This window comes from Stegodyphus dumicola, chromosome 5 (assembly GCF_044657685.1).
Source record: "Stegodyphus dumicola isolate Sdum_Otavi_A_Nest chromosome 5, ASM4465768v1".
Taxonomy (NCBI): domain Eukaryota; kingdom Metazoa; phylum Arthropoda; class Arachnida; order Araneae; family Eresidae; genus Stegodyphus; species Stegodyphus dumicola.
This window is the reverse complement of record NC_140772.1, coordinates 46,832,036-46,848,135: the sequence shown is the minus strand read 5'-3', so window position 1 is coordinate 46,848,135 and position 16,100 is coordinate 46,832,036. Positions and strand designations below refer to the sequence as shown.

Sequence of the window (16,100 nt, the reverse complement as noted above, 5' to 3'; positions counted from 1 at the left end):
CGGTATAAGCCTAATAAATAGATGAAAGGATGACCAGTCTCAAATTTCTCAAATTTTAACACACGCAAAATTCATCTTTAGATTGTATATAATTAAGGTTGATCATCAACGCAAGATTTCGTCTAAATTTTCAAGTTCATATTAGATTCTGCATGATTCATTAAATTTACTAGCAAATTAGATATAGTATTCGGTTTTTTAGGCCAAAATCACGTAATCTAACGTCTAGTTCCTAGGAAATAAGAAAAATAGCTCCAATAATAACAATAAAAAAGTTGTAAATGTATTGCCCAGAACTGCTGCACGAAAGCTCTGCCTAAAGGACGAAAATGGCAGGTTTCGCCTATATAATTTTGCTTTCAGAAGTTTATTTTATGTAGCTAAAATAATTTACATAGTCAAAATAGTTTGCTTTACATACGTCAAATATCGTCTAATTTTAATTAATCATGTAAATTCAGATCAGAAAATATTTATAGCGAGGGATCTCTTAGGGTTGATTTTAATCTAAATAGACCCGCATCAAGTCACAAATTCAACACAAGGAAGAGACGCCCAGACGGGAGTGATTAATGACTTTGACTGCCGTACCGAAGAGTCCGAGTTTGAATCCCAGAGAATACATGGATGTTCTTAAATGTAAAGTGTTTTGCTGTATGGGGGCACTCCATATATATGGCGAGCCGAAAGTCCTTTCGTGTGGTTCGGTAGTAGGAAATAGGGGTGGAAGACCTTCTCTCTTCCCGGGGTGTTCTTCCTGAAAATTTGGACAGAAAGTAGAAGTCCAAGCTCTTTGAGGCTCTGGAAACTATTCTCCCACGAAATACGGATTCGAAAACAACAACAATAATACAAGGGAGAAAAATTAAACGAAAAGATGTAAAAGAAAACCAATATTTTCATAGAAGAAATGTTTTACATTCCTTACACCCCTTTAAGCAAATGGAGAAAGAAGGAATGATTTTGAGTCGTTCAATTACGCTGTGAAAGCTATTTTCTGCCACAATTTTACTTCAGTTGTTGATGTGGAGATTAAAGAAATTTGGGAGCTAGAAATCCACAGAAAAATTCAACATGTTCTTTTCTGAATTCAAGATCTTCGAATTACCGTTTCGATTGCTCAGCGTTTCACCGCACGAAAAGATTGCTTTAAATTATTTACTTTGTATTTAAAAAACAAGAACAAAAGCAAAATCAAGCCAGTCGTTTCATATTCTAAAGACACTCATTTATCTCAGCGGCCACGGCCTTTCTTAAAACCAAAAAAGAATGCTGCAGTATGATACTTCTGCTAGCACTTAAGAACAACAAATGAAAAGAAGTAATACAAAACGATGAGCGAAAAAATAAATGCCATCCTCCACCCGTAATCCTTTTTCTCCGCTTTTCTTCACATAAAAGCGAAACGATAGAACAACAGTTTTCGAAAAAAACTAGTTCTGAAGACTGACCTGCGGCTTCTCGGATAAAAAAAAAATCCAGGTCATAACCAGGAGGATGGTGGAACCCGTTTTATCTCGCGCGCAGGATCCGGCCGACTGTCCATCTGCGCAGATCAGGAAGTGATTCCGAATGGTATCATGGTCATTCGACGTTTTCAATGACATTTGGAATGTTTAGCATATTTGTCTCAGTTCGGCCATTCGAAGGGAGGGACCTCGAAAGGACATGCAACCTCACTTAAACCATGACGTAGGTCGCGTGCCTAGAAATCGACAAATTGATGTCACGCATGTTTCTGGTCACATGGCTAGTCTTCGTAAGTAAATAAACGTCGCAAATAAACATTTCGAAGTGTCGAAAAGTAACCTCTTTCAGGTAAACCGAAGAAGAGGGGGGGGGGGAATACAGAATCTGGTTCTTCGTATCTTAATAAAAAGAATGCGGCATAATTTCGTTATAGGTTTCCGAGTTCTGTAGCGTCAGATTCATTTTGAGAATTTCCAAAGTGCAAAACAAAGAATCAACAGTAGATTTCCGTGCAGCTGTGAAAATAAAAGAGTATTTTCAAAATTAATTTCGTAATTCTACATATATATGTGTTGATTCACATCGTATTATTTTTATCGTTTATATTATTTTTAGCCGAAAGGGGCTACTAATTTCGTTTTGGCATTTTGTAGCGTTTCACTTTTTAAATTGTTGCCACCGAATATTAGAACCCTTCATTACGTTTCAAGAATTTAAATAATGAAGAAGGATGTGCATGAATGTATGTATATAATAAAAAAACAACGGTACCTAGAGAAATCAAATTTTGAATAACGTTAATTCTTCATTCGAATATGGGCATCTGGAAGCCCAAATTTGGATTTTGGAATTTGTTTTATTATATATTTCATATTTTGTAAAATATTAAAGAATTTTTTATTAACAACTTCAGCGACTTCAAAGCGAGCAATAGCACTGCTGTACAGAAAAAACATTTTGTACGGAAAAAAAAAAAAAAAAAATTAGCGCGAGAGACTGTGTATCAGAAATTCTAAAGATACGCTCTTTTTAAATTATTTGCGATATTGCTGTTGTATTGAATTTTATGGCTTAAGTGCGAAAACACGATACTTCATATATAAAAGTAACACACAAAATTTAAAAAAAAAAGCGCCTTTGGGTGTAATATAAAATCTGAAAACTTTCAGATTTTTACTTTTTTGATTATTATTATTTATTTTCCTTTTATCTTAATCAAGGCGTATTTAGAGGTAGTGCCGATAATCCCCCTTAGAAGATCAGGAAAGACGACAACAACAAAAAACAAACAAGAAAAATATAAATATTTTGAAAATACGATAAGAAAGAATTTAATTTTCCAAAGGAATTGAATGCACAAATAAATATTTCGAAACTCATGAAGAAATAATTTTGTGATTTCACTGCGTCTTTCCGTGAATTCTGCAATAAAAATAATCTTTAATAATTGCAGCTACTTATTATACTTTAATCTTATTACTACTTATTATACTAATTCACGCCAAACAATTTTCTTTAGGAAGATATATGCGCCAAGTTTGTACGCTTGCTGGGGTTTTCGGTTTATTTGATTACGGCAAAGCACTCGAGGGCTATCTGCCTAAGGGAGAGATGCCTTCATTGAGGGCTTTCTATGAAAAACTGGCTTGTATACACGTTATGCACGGGCAAAACCACGAAAACGTCCGTTCGCTGGATTAAACCTCGGACCACATTACCAGTGCTCAGCGACTTTACCGTTCAGCCGTTGGTGGGTCCAGTTCTGCTGAGGAAACATTCTTAATTTCAACTCTTATAAAATTTTTCTATAAATAAGAAATATATCCCTTAAGTTAGTTACTTCAGTAAACAAAGAATGAAATACACTGATATACTTTCAAAACTTTTTGTTGACAATACTTACTTTGAAAATGGGGACACGAGATAAGAATGATACATTTAACGCAATGGTGGACAAAAAAATATTAACGTTGGATAAATTTCCCATGGAAATTGTTAGGCGCATGTTGTCTTATAACAGAAAAAATTCAAATAAATTTTACATTCTCTTACCTAAGACGAAAACTTAGTTGACTGAAATTAATGCTGAGCAATAACTGTCTACACAAGTGTCACCAAAACTATATCAGCACTGAATCTCTTTGGAAAGATTACTACAACAATGGGGACAATAATATTAACAAATACAGACAAAGTGAGAGATTCAGTTTTTGCATAATGTTTGATGACATGTAAGCGCGAATGTTATCAGCCAACATAATAAGGCTTAGAACCAACCAACATAATAAGGCTTAGAACGTAAAATTTCTCCGCTCAACGCTGAAAAATATTCGAATAATATGAGCAATAAACCTGCAGAATGCCACAAAACAGACACGAGCAACAAAATTGTCAAAATACACCACTCTTATAATAAGTATTTAGTAAAGTTGTGCATGTCGCAGAGAAAACAACGATGAGCTCTTAAATACAAACACGTAACAAACACATAGAAATTTTTTAAAAATTAAACAGTAGGAGAAGGAAGTTTTCTTTAAAAGAATGTAAACACCAGAGACCTTTAAACGAAGTGAATCTCGCTTTACAAGCTTTATTCTAAAAACGACCCTGAAATTGGACGGAAATACATTATTAAGAGATCCACTTTAAATGCCTTACTCGTATAAAGTCACGTTACATGAACTTCGAACGGAGAAAAAGAAAGACCTCTTAGAATCTTCACAGAGCTCGTTAAGTGTTCTACGTAATAAATACTACTTAGCATTTATAATTTTTGAAAAGCTGAAATTTTTGTTAATCTCTTGGCACAATATATTCGCTTTCATTTTTACTATGCAGTTAATTCTGTATTTGCAGGGGGCGAATTAACTAAATTGCGGATTAACTGAGTCCTATCTAAAAATGAAACAATTAAGGCTTATTAAGAAAATGATGAAAAAATTATTAACACAGATCATTAATATAAAATAAAACTGTGTTAAATAATAATCTTTAACGCCATTTATAACGATGTTTAATCTTCCGCTATTTACAAGGTGTCTCAAAAGGTCGCTGCCAGACTTAATATGCTGGTCTGTCATACCATGACAAACAAGATTTACAAAGGAATTGTGTCCGAAAATGCGAGCGGCAACCGCTAGAGAGCAATGTTCGTATTGTTGGGAGAGTGGGAAGTGTGATCATTTCTGGCAAGGGATGTTGCAAGAGAAGGATAAATCTTTTTACTAACTCAGTTCTTTATGGACATTTTGTGGAAAGAGTCTTGCTGAATCTGATGATTAACGTCCCAGCTACTACACGCCGGCACTACGTGGAAATACCTCGATAGGACATATCTTGATCGCTGAATTAACAGATTGCTGTTTTTTATAGTTGAGCTTATTATTAAAGTAATAGAGATAAAAGAGATAAAATAATTAATATGAGACAAAAAGAGTTCTTACCATTTCTATTTTCAACTATTCACTGGGAAATTCTTTACCTGTAAGAAAATAAAATAGCTTACTAAATCTCAAAAATAAATTACATCACAGGTCAATAGAATAAGATTCTTATTGACAATTTCAGTCTAAGTTAATAAAAACACAATATTTTTTTTTATTTAAATTTCGAAAAGCATCAAATAAAACACTTCACCGAACGCTGAAGTATACAGAAGAATTTTTTGTGGATGTAGTTTTATTAAGCGCAGCGAGATAGGATTAGTTCTAAATATTTCCGCTGCAATGACGCAGATATACTGCAGTATATCAACTCATAATATTAAGTACAATGTGTAATTACGTAACAGTACGTTCGATGTGTTCAGTGCTGTAGCTGACAATATGCAAATTAAGAATAATATTGCGGAAAAGATGGAATAATATTGTTTAGGCAATCTAGAGACGATAACAGCATATGGTACGAAAAAGTTCTAGAAAAGGGAAGCAACTTCAAAATGTTCTATACTGAACAATAATTTAGTCACAATCAAAATAATGCCGGTGTTTCCGAAAAATACAACACTTATCAAAATAACATACCTTCTTTTAATATAAGTAAGACCGCCTGAAAAAGATGAACTAAAAAATAGTGCAGAAATTGTTCTGATTTCTACTGACGGCGCAACATGCTTTTTCACTTCCCCAGACACCTATCGCAATCTCTCCAGTTAGTTAGTTCACATTCAAATAAGAACAGTTGCGTTCCTTTTGATCAGTTATTGATATAACTGTTCAGATAATATACGATTATTTTAATTTGAAACCGAACCACCATGTAATCAATGTAATTAAAAGATTTTGTAAGTATGTAAATAATTTTTCCTCCCCTTAATGTTGTCGATTTGGTCTCCATCGTCCTGGACATACGGATCCTATTATTTCTAAAGGCTTGAAAAAAAAAACGGCAAAGAAATTAATGAGACAGATTTCTTTGACTATCACCCTTTACTGTGAGGCTGGTAACTGTCAATCTTGACTTTATAGTGGAGGATGCAGACTTTGCTTTTGAAGAAGAAAGGATTGCAAAAGACCATGGACTTATTCATTTGTTTTGTTGATCATCATACAGAACAACAGGCCAGCTGCCTAAGCGAAGAAATACCTTTTTAGACGCATATAAGATATAAGTGACATTGGCTGGTGTTCATGTTTCACGTTGAGAAAACTATATAAAGCTTCTGCATAGTCTTTGGACCAATATTTTAACACGGGTCAAATTATCAGCGTTTAAAAGTCTTATTCACTTGGCTATCGTGAACGAAAAAAGGCGTGGATATCATCATCATAACTCATATTATTATGAGAAAAGATCTTAGTTACAATTCAAGAGATATGCGAAAATTCAAGAGAGAATCGCTACCTGCCGCCAGCCACCACATGATCATAAAAAAGAAGACATGTGTTTGACATCTCTTGCGACCTTGTTACAAAGATACTATCAGTCTTTTAGCTCACAAATGAAAGCGGAAAAAGCAGTGATTTGACAAGCCGATAACAACTCTATTATCAGAAAAGACATATTAATGAAATTATCGGTTGTAGCTATATATCAGTTCGTGTTCTTCAAATAGCAAGAATAGATAAGAATATTTTTTAAGCACATTCTAAGTTTACAGAATTATATTTTATATTAAGTACAACAATGAAAATCTTTTTCAAGTGCTGAGAGATATCATGAGATCAGTTGATTAAAGGGACACTGCAGTGTTGAATTTTCGGTAGTTTTGTTTGTAACTGTCCTTCACAAATTTATCGCGTTCTATCCAGAATTTAAATTAAGGGTATCTTATAAAGAATGCAATTTTTGAATTTTTGAATAATAACATACAAATGTATTGATGTAATTAAGTGACTAGAACAGAAATGGCAGGCATTTCAAAAGTTGTGTTCTTTACGGAACACTCTTTAGACAGATTGTATATTAAATTTCTTAAACATTTGGCACAATTGCGGCTGCTATATTGTCTTTTATAAAATCAGTCGCAGAAATCTTTTCCTGTCCTAGCATGGATGGCGTTTAATAATTCAGTTTGGCGTTTGGACTTTTCCTAGCACTCTTTACCTACCGAATCGTTTCTTATTCATATTCATAGAAATTGATGGTGAAATGTTTTTTTGTCAGATTTGTCTTTACTTTTCTAATACCTTATCATTCAGTAGTTGGAAAAATTATTCGTCTTATCTACAATGGAAACGAAAGCAGGGAATGAAATGCAATTAATGCATAATTAACAGAAGAATGCTATTGATAATTTACAAGCATACCAATACGGAGAATAATTTCCTTTGGTCACATAAATTAAAACGGGTGTACTCCAATAGCGCTAATGAAAATCCCCCCCGGGTCAAGCTATAGTCCAACTGCGCCGATCAGAATTTCTTCCCCCTGTTGCCTACAGGGTTACAATTTAACTTTTCAAAGCCAATTGTAGCCAAGAGGAAAATAAATAAATAGAATTATATATCACAAGAACAATTAAAAAATATCTAACAAGCAGGCTAATTACTTGAATAACAGTAATAAATGCGAGAGCTAACAAAAAAAAAATAAATAAATAAAAATAAAAGGTATTGGTAAACATACATATTAGCATTACAAACATCTTGCATTTATTATAATAATATCATAAATTAAATAATTATAAATTATATTTTCAATAAATTTTCAATAAATTATATTTTCAATAAATTACAAATTATATTTTCAATAAATTACATGAATAATAGTCAAAATGTCTGAACTAGACTGGAAAATTTAATAGAGTTCACTAGTAGTAGAAATAAAATTAATTGCACCTATAATAGAAGAAGCACCAGCTAAATGTAAAGAAAAAATAGCAAGTGCAAAAAATTATTTCATATCAAAGTGTCTTAAAGTGTGCTAAAAATATTTTTTGTTAATTAAAGTAATCATGTAAACGTTTGCAGAAATTAAATTTAGTTAAATTTTTAAAAAAACTTAGCATGAAATCTATTATAACAACATTACTGTGCATTTGGAACACTGACGTATAAATTGTAAATAAATTTAAATTATTATGCTAAGAAGTTTTTTCTAAAATTTATCTATAAGAAAGGAATTAGATAAACAATACTGCAAATTAATATAATCAGTCAGGCCTCTCAATAAATAAAAGTTTATTTTTTTAACCAAAAATTAAAAATTGGGATGCAAAAGTTTGAGTAATATACCTGGAAATATCTGAACATATAATTAATTAGAAATGTATAATTAAATTAATAACAAGCTAATTAACAGTAACATTAAGCTTAATTTCATTCAATCTAAAACAAGCAATCGACGAGGAGCTTCGCATAACTGAAGTTTTAATGCTATTTTACGTAGATTTGCGTATAAAATAAAAGTTGCACTTTTAAAACAAGTGAATAATGTACTGATAGTCAACAGGAATTTAAATACAGTGGTTAAAATATAACTACTTGTCAGAAGGTATGCAAAGTTGCAATGGCTAGAGAAATTGAATGAATATAGAAAACTCATAAAGTTAAGAGCTACAGTGTGAAAAGAAAATTCTGGAATAAACATGTTAAGAAAATTAGATGGAGAAATAATCGTTAATTTATTGATATCCATATAAACTCTATGCTTTTGGAAAAATGTTACATATAATTTGCACCGAGGTATCAATCACCGAAACTGAGTTAATTTCTTTCCTTATTTTTTCTTATTAGAGGGATTTGTAAAAAGATATGCTAAGGTGAAAATTTTGGCAATATTTTTAAAGAATAAATAAAAAAAGTATTTTTACTTCATGAACTGAAATTTTTATGCTACATTTTTATACAGTAAATAAGTACAAAAAAGAAAGAGCTGGGGGATCACTGGAACTAGAAACTCAGGTCGAACTACCAATGTTTAGTGACTTTTCCACAAGACCTTTTGAAATTAGGCTGAACAATATATTAAAGAAAATAGAAGATACAGCACACGTAAGAACAATAGTGGGCTGAATTAGAGATTAACATGTTTGGTGAATGATTTAAACATAGATAAGTATGCCATTATGAAATATTAGGGATGTAGCATAAAAGCGTCAATGAAGAAGGCAATGGAAATCTAAAGCACTGTAAAAGCACTGTACCATGGCGACACTCTGGCGCTAGGTTCACTTAACAGTATTATATTTCGTTCATATTATAACTCAATTGACAAAATTGACAAAATGTATAATGTTATTAGTATATGCTATTAATTTCAATGCTGCTGAAAAAATTATAAATGAATAATATTATAAATCACACGAACTCGTTGCATTATAAATTACAACAGTTACTCGTAGATATATTATTAGCGTGATTTAGCGACCATCACTGTTAACAAATAATTTCAAGTAATTAATTTCACAAATAATTCAGGCTGAAACTAGGTTAGAAAATAAGCTAAATGCTAAAGATTAAGCTTTGCCAAGGTGTTAGAAACATCTTCTGTTAACTAGAGTTGTGGTGCAAGAATTTGTAAAAATTATCATTTAAATATAAATTCGCATTAATACAATACAAAGTAGTATATAAATTCTACATACATGAAAACTTGAGTACAGTGCAACAATATGAGAAAAAGGAATGGATTAAAAGGGAACTGAAAATTCCAGGATATAAATATAAGGGGGTTTGATTTTTTTTTTTTTTTTTGGGTTAATTATGAAAATTCTGCTGATGCTCATAATTATTAATTTATTAATTAAATGTGTATTAGAAATTAAATGTATGCCAAAGTACATCAGGTGGAAAACAATAAATATTTAAACGTTTCTAGTATTAAAATATGGAATTTGTAACAAAGTTAAATAACCTTAAAATAACTTCAATGACTAAAAATGGAAAGCTTAATACGGGAATATATTTCAATAATATTAGAGTGAATTTAGAACGACTTAAGACGTCCAATTTTTAGATTTAATAAAGAGAATTTTTTTAATTAAATTAGAACTGTTTACCTAAAATGGTAAATTTGAAACTTAAAACCATTCTGCTATCTAAGAAGATTTGTTAATATTTATCTAGATAAGAAACTTATTTAAGGTGCGCTATAAATCTGACATTTGATAGGTTGATTATGTATCAGTTTTGTGTATGTCATTAATTTATCAATTTTACTATTCAAAACTAATATATATATATATATATCAGCGACTAAAATCTACAGCTCGGAAAGTTTTTAATTCTTACAGAGGATAAAAAAGATCTGACTCATCATTCCTTTAAGCATCATAAAACTTTAAAATGAGTGTAAAAGAAATTTATTTTTACTTTAGCACGCGCCAGACTTTAAATTAATATTTGTTTTGCATGCACAATTTTTACAATATTGATAAACGAAAATAAAGGTCAGTTACAATAGAACATTCCATTAATAGCGATAAATGACTTTTTGTAGCCCCCTATCTTCTTGGGAAACAAATAGGGGACAGGAAACGTCGCGCAGTTCGTGGATTAAATAAGAGGGGACGGGTATCTTCGATCAAATTTGGCGCAGTTCGTACCCTACCATTAAAACAATATCTAATAAAATTTGATGTGTACACCACATGACTTCCTTGTACGGAATATTAAATTATACGCATTTTTTCTTGCATTTTGTTTAAACTTATTGGATTTAATTATATCTACTTCGCCGACAGCGCATAAACCACAATAGAATAAGTGCATTCTTTAAAATTCACTCTATTTGTTTACCATAGCGACACTCTGGCGCTAGATTCACTTAACAGTATTATATTTCGTTCATATTATAACTCAGAATTGACAAAATTTGTATCATTTAAAGAATTATCTAATCGTTGCTACATGTTCTATTCAAGTACTATAATAAAGCTAGAACGATGTATAAAAGAAATCAAGCAAACAAAACAAAAAAGAAACAGTTTTTCACAGACGATTGAGTATTTCTCATTCAATTAATTCAGTTCTCACTCCGCGAAAAGGCAAAAATACATAAAAACGCAAAATATCTCTACTAAAAATTACTAATTATTAAAAATTAAATTACTAATTATTAAAAATTAAGTAAATCTTAAACACTTATTTCCTCGAAAAAATTCCAGAAAGGATTAAGCATGATTTAAATCGCAATAATAAATGAAGGCGTTTATCTTTGTTGTTGTGAAGCTACGTTTCTCTAGATTGGCAACAAATTCACTACTCAGCTCTTTCAAGTGTAAACAAGCAATGGCCGCCATCAAAATAGGCTTAGCGGCACTTAAACAACTTTTAAATTGGTGATAATTCTAAACGTATTGCATACAGATTTACTAAAGGCATAAAACTCTTAACCGGAAGATAAAAACAACATAATTCAATCATTTTTGAAGAAAAAAATGTACAATTTACAAACATATAAGAGTAAAGAAACTGAGATCACCGAGCCGGGTAACAGAGTGGATATATTTATAAATATATTTATATACGTTTGGCGCGGCCGATTGAAACCAAAATACGAGGTGCATATCTACATGTTATGGTAGTCCTATATATAAAATTTCAACGTTCTGAGGCTACTCGGTTTTGAGTTATACGAGATACGTACGTACGTACGTTCGTACAGACGCCACGAAAATTTCTCTTCAGAATTCATTTTAAAGCAGTTTTATAATTTTTTTGGAGGAAACGAGTCTTTTATTCTGTCTTTACGTACAGATATCACGCAAAACATCGTTTAATTGCATTCGATAGCGGTCAAAATGGATATTTTCGTTGAAATATGTTGCCTGAAGCTTTTCGCGATTACAATACTTCCTTTTTATTTTACAAGGAAGTAATAAAAAAGAACGCACTATAATAACAGAAAAATAAATATCAAGCAACATTATAAGAACACATTGCAGAAAATTAATGAAATAGAAAATCAATACACTTGATTTATTTTTACGATTGAAGAATTTACTTTTAATTGATAATTTAATAATGCTTATCTATTCCGGATTGCATACAATTAATTTACGGCTAAAAACAACTCTAAAATACCATGACTCCATTTCCTATCACTGTTATTATTCCACGGCTTTTTCTTTTCCTACAGTTTGTTTTATTTTTTATTTTACATTGATAATTTATAACGGTAGTTTTTTCCGTCATCCCGTAATAACCAAACTTAGTTTTCAGATAGGATCTGATTAATCCGGAACCTGATAAATTCTTTCCCTCAGAGATGTGTGCTAGACTCGACTGCCGCCCACTAACAAGTACTGTAAAAACGCCAGAACTTTATGAATGTGAACATATTTTGCAGTTTATTAGATTTGCTATAAATTTTGCTTCAGTGACAACTATCTTAATCTGGAGATTTTCATTAGATGATAATATAAAAATACATTTCATTTTGAGTGAAATTTAATAGTGTTATCTCGATTTAAATCAAAATTATATCTCGAAACCCTGGCCTCAATTCGCCAATCTGTTTAAGCCATCGATTTCTTCTGTGGCTAATTAATGAAATGACACAAAAAAACCTCATTAGTTTGAGCTACTGGTCTTGATGACCCTGTTCCAAGTAACTTCTAATAAACTTTGTTTCACTACAGCATAAAAAGTTGCATTATAAAGAAATTAAAGACATTTTTTTCTTCATTTCTTTTTCCCTACTAATTTTATGCCTTATGTTGACTTTTTAATTTTCTTTTTCACTTAATTATCAATAGCTTCTAAATTATTCTTCTTTAATTATTATGATATAAAGAAACACTGGCTACTCACATGAACATGTGAACATGAAACGCTTTCGTTATATTCCGAAGTAAGATGGTTATTTAGAGACAAAGTTTTAAATCGTCTTTTTGAACTTTGCCAGGCTACGAATCAGATGTCAGAATCTGATTCCTGGATCAGAAATCAAAATTTTCCTCTGTGATTCAACATTTGAATTGCAAAAATATTTATTTAGTGAATTATTGCTGGCGCGTTTAGGATATTTAACTGATGTTTTTGGAAAGGTAATGAATTAAATTAGGATTACAAGGACAAAATGGTAATTCGTTTACCATTAGAAATACAGTAAATGCAATGATAAAAAAAACTCGAGCTACTAATCAAAGAATTCGATAACAATATTTTAAGTTTATAAGGTATTTCTCCCGCCTTCTTAGCATGCCTTCGTGGTGTAGTGGTCAGCACTCTCGGCGCGTATTCGAGAGGTTCGAGTCCCGGTGAGAGCATTGCTTATTTTTCCTCTCTCCTGCTTCAATATAACCTAATGTCTATACAAGCGCTTTAATACTTTTAGAAAGTTTTTTAACGGAAAACAATTTAAAAATGAAAGAATTAACATCCAACGTTAAAAATCGTTGTGTTTCATTGATAAATAATTTCAACGTGTTCTCCGAAGATTATGAAAAAAGAAAATTGGATTAGAAATCCATTTTGTTCAAATGTATCTGAAATTTTATCTCGGGGAAAAAAAAAACAGTTAATAGAAATTTCCTGTGATCGAACTCTAACTGAAGATTTTAAAAATAACACACTTGTTTACTTGTGGCTAAACCGGAAAAAAAAAAAAAAAAAAAAAAAAAAAAAAAAAGAATTTAAAGGCATTTAAAGTAAGACTATTAAATGTTTATTGCCTTCTTGCATAACCTATTTGTGTGAATAAGGATTTTCTTCCGTCTTATATTTGAAAAATAAATACAGAACAAAATTAAAAGTTGGTCCTAATTCACGCTTAAAACTAAGTGAAGTAAGACCAGTGAGAATTAAAATGGTAACCAATCTTTAATCTAATATTTTTATGTGTGCATATTTAATACAAATAGGCAATAGATTGTGAAAATGTCGTATATATATCATACATATATATATATATATATATGACATAAAGTAAGAAATTTAGAATTAATATTTCACAAAGACCAGACATTGAAATTCATAATTAATAAATTTCAAATAATCATAGTTCAATCAATAATCATAATACATTTTAAATAATTATATATATATATATATATATATAATACAATTTTGCAACACACATTTAACATTACAAACAGTTTACATTTATTAATTCACAATAACCACTTAACTCTACTTTACTTCCATTAGAGTACTCTTTTTATGATATTTGCAGAGCAAACTTATATCTCGTTTAGTAGCTGAGCCAATCAAGATCTTGATTGGCTCAGCTACTAAACTCCCTACCATAAATAGTTGGTCAGTTAAAATTAAAACTTGAATTACATACTTTTAGGATATTCTTTGATTTTTTCTAGATTTATAATTTAATTAAAGTTTACAAAATTTTTAATAAAACAAAGATAGCAGCTTGGCACTCAACTTTACTTACATAAGCGCCATCTATATAATTTGCAGAACACACTTACATCACTTAGGAAATACTTTTACAGACCCCAACGCTAATTTGGTAGGCAAGTTAGAATTAAAACTATTTACTTGCTTTTAAGTATTTTTTAAGTATTTTTTATGTAGTATTTAAGTATTTTTTAAATATTTTTATGTAGTATTTAAGTATTTTCTAGATATGTAATTATATTTTTAAGTATTTATTTGTTTTTATAAATTATGAATTAGTTCTTTTTAGTTTCTTATTGGTTTATATAAATTATGTTTAGTTTCTTTTTGATTGATATGCATATTCGTGTCGGGGAGGTTTCTGTAGACAAGGGTTTCTAAAATGCATTGGTTTCTAAATTAATTTTTCTGAAAAATTTAATTAAAATTTTTTTTTTTAAATTTAATTTAATACTAGACTTTACATTGCTTAATTCTCAAAATACTTCATTATTGGTATTTTCCTTTAGACCTTTATTTTAATTGCTAATTTCTCAAGGTACCACTTTATTGGTATTTCCTTTTGGACATTTTTCACTATGTATTTACTTTTGGTTTTGACTTTTACCCTTGCCTGTATGAATGACGAAACACGAATTGAATGATTGTGGAGTTAGGTTTGGAGGCAACTTCCCCTTGATAAGTCTGTCTCCTGCCTGCTCAACAGTCATTCACTTATGCATTTTTTTTTTTTTTAATTTTAGATTTATTTTAATTTGCTAACTGGTAAATTTATTTTCATGGTTTGGTTTTGCACTTAATTTACTTATACTATCTGAATTTAAATAATATTGTAGATTAGTTCGAAAATTAAATCTTTTATATGTTTGCACATTTTTTAATTATTTTAACTTTAAATTTGCTTTTTACGTATTTACATGTTTGTTAAAATTTATATATATGAAAATATATATATGAAATATACGCAAAGACGGAACACTGATGATGCGTAATACCCAGATAAGAAATATCGTAGACCCATATTGAAGATGAAGCATTCTGATTGCATAGTATGCTTATATGTTGACTTGGTAATATCTAAAAAACTTGGCAGTCGAGGTAGTTTTAATTCCATTTTTATTTCCAATTGACATTTGTGGCCACAGTTCACTTGGCACTGTAGCAGTGCCTCAATGTGCATTTGATGTTTATGTTTTTGGGCAATCAATGTACATAGCCAAAAATGTAAACAAAGTCCCCCGAAAAGACGAACATCATTTCCTAATCAGCGTATTAAACAATGATAAAAAGAGACCCATGGAAAATTATTCTTCAACCGAAACGTATACACATCGTTATTTTGTGGCAAAAGTTTAATTTTAAGCTCCTGAGATGATACAGCTTCAAAACATTTGATCGTAAACATGTCATTAAAGCCTTTTTTGGTAAGAGAAGAAAAATATTTTTTCCAGCAAATATATAGAGGGGCTTCTTTTCTAGTAAATAAAGTTATCTCGCAATGTTTGACAATCCGCCAGTCAAAAGCAAGTTTGCAGTTTGAAATTTTGATTAGATAGTCTCAGTACAATCATATCATATAACATATAATCATACTTATACCATATAACGATAAGATTCTACTCTATTTTACTATTAATTTTGATTCATTGAAATTCAGTACCTGGGCTTTTCCATAAATCATTTATGAATCGCTTAAAACATGCTTAAACAAGAAAATGTTTAAACCTTTTATTTTAATTGAAAAAATAAAGCAAAATAACTTTTTTCTCTTTCATATTGCAAGCTGCAAATCGACAGGTAATTAATCTGATTACTGCAACTGGCAATTAAGCTAATTACCAGGCGGAAAAAATGTAAATTATGCTACAAAGAAACGTAGTATTGAAATCA

The 16,100-nt window shown here is 30.6% G+C and overlaps 1 protein-coding gene across 1 annotated transcript in view; it reads right to left on the bottom strand.

Annotated features, from left to right (window-relative positions):
• The window catches only part of bdg (sodium-dependent transporter bedraggled), a 316,789-nt gene that overhangs the window by 173,967 nt on the left and 126,722 nt on the right, over positions 1–16,100 (bottom strand). The window contains exon 3 of the mRNA XM_035349992.2: positions 4,914–4,951. The gene's annotated coding sequence lies outside the window, so the exon portion shown is untranslated. The remainder of the gene's footprint in view (positions 1–4,913; positions 4,952–16,100) is intronic.